Source organism: Drosophila erecta, unplaced genomic scaffold, assembly GCF_003286155.1.
Source record: "Drosophila erecta strain 14021-0224.00,06,07 unplaced genomic scaffold, DereRS2 tig00000367-arrow-arrow-pilon, whole genome shotgun sequence".
In the NCBI taxonomy this organism is placed as follows: domain Eukaryota; kingdom Metazoa; phylum Arthropoda; class Insecta; order Diptera; family Drosophilidae; genus Drosophila; species Drosophila erecta.
Window position 1 is genome coordinate 21,751 of NW_020825232.1, and position 2,175 is coordinate 23,925.

Consider the following 2,175-nt stretch of genomic DNA (forward strand, 5'->3'; position numbering starts at 1 on the left):
GAAAAAATATCACAGCAATTTTCAAAAGTGTGGGTGTAACCGTTCGGGCAGTTTGTGCGCGTAGGAGTGGCATGGCAAAAAGTTTTTGAAAAATCTGTAAAAATTCACAAAATATATTTTTTGCGTGGCAAAAAAGTTTTTAATTTATAGAAATTTCTACGATATATTTTAAAAAAGTGTTGGTGTTACAGTATGGGCGGTTTGTGTGAGTAGGAGTTTGCGTGGCAAAAAGTTTTTGTCAAATCTGTAAAAATTCACAAAATATATAAAGAAATTATAAAATATGAAAACATTTTTTAAAAGTGTGGCCGAGACAGTTTGGAGCGGCTAGTTTTGTGGGTGTTAGAGTGAACGTGGCAAAAAGTTTTTAGGAATATCTATATAAATTTCTAAGATCTATTAAATAGAAAAAAAAATATCACATTTCTTAAAAGTGTGGCCGTGACAGTATTGTGCGGTTTGCGGGCGTGATAAAAAGATTTTTTGCAAATCGATAGGGAATTTTCAAAACTAATACAAAAATGAAAAATATCGCAACATTTTTCAAAAGTGTGGCCGTGACAGTTTTGGGCGGTTTGTGGGCGTAGGAGTTGGCGTGGCAAAAAGTTTTTGACAAATCTGTAAAAAATTACACTCTCTCTTTAAGAGAGTTGCGAATGGAAAATTACCAGGATTTGTGCTGCGTAAGCTATTTGGTTGCTTATAACGAATTTCGGTATCGGCGGATGTTTATGTCTATGAATCAATTGTTTATGTTAACGCGGCCTAAATTGTTATTGTCGCCAAGAGCTTGGGATCTGACTTATGTGTTGGGGTAAATGGATTGGGTGGGTGTGATCAAGTGGTACATATGTACTGTGTGTGTGTGTGACAAAGTGTTATACTATGGTACATATGCTACTTCCCCATACTTAAGAAATTAGCCTGTCCTTAGGCGGATAATTTAGGATACAAGACAGGATTTACATTATTTTCTATTTCTGTTACATCATTGCTTATAATATTTGATTCAATAGGAGTGGGTACTTGTCTTTTGAATTTGATTATAATTTTCTTAGGTATATTCTTATATTTGTAGATATAATAGAATATTATTATGACAACTAAAACTATTAAAATAGTAAATGTAATTATTTGAAATTTATTATTTGCTTTATTATGGATTTCAAAATTATCTTTAGCTTGTATATAAGAAAGGGCTTTTAATTTAGTAATATTGTTCTTAACATAAATCGTTTGTGTGTAATCTAACATAGTGTTTGATATTGAGATGTCTTCGATTTGTATGGAACAGTTAAAAGCTTTTATTATGTTGTCTCCCTCTATTATTATATCTCTATTTATGCAATTTTGGTTAAGTATGGTTTTTGGAAAGTTCCAAGTTAATATTATATTAGGTTCGACATAATTGATTTCAAATTTTTTATGAGTTTTTACATATCTGCATTCTGTATTAAATTGGTTAAGTATGCCCGTTAAGCATTTGTTTATTATTAAAGTTTTTGAAGATGCCCAATAAGTTTGATTATTTTGAACATAAAATTTATTTTGTACATTTTCTATTAAAATGTTTTGATTACTATCTGGATATGGAATTATTGTAAAGATTGGGGTTTTAATTATTTCTTTTGGAATATGGGAAAATATTAGAATTTCATTTGTATCCGTTTTCAGCCAAGTGGAAGTTTTAATATGTATAAGTTTTTCTGAGTTTATATTGTTAATAATCATGTTTTAGTAATTTAGGATTAAAAATGCCAAGTCTTGTTAACTGCATTCCGAGTTCAATATCTTCTACATACTCAGTAAACTGTTGTAAATTAAATAATAAAATGTTTAATCTTTGATCGCTTTCATGTAATGCACTTAATAAATTTATTAATGTTATGCCTTCATTTACTGTTTTTATGACTTCGTTGAGTTCATTAGCTTGGACGCTGTTTTCGGACAAATTTTGAATTTTATCTTCTAGCTCTTCTTTATCTGCTTGATCTAAGGTTCCAAAAAGGTATTTATAAATTGTGCCCATAAAATTAGCTAAGCCGCGTTTGCTGCGCTTTGCTATTCTAATGCCATTCATTTCTCTTTTTAATTTCTCTGCTAAATATTGAACTTGGGATAAAGTTTCATATTCTTCTGATTGTTTTACTAAGTTATCATATGTTTGTTCTATTT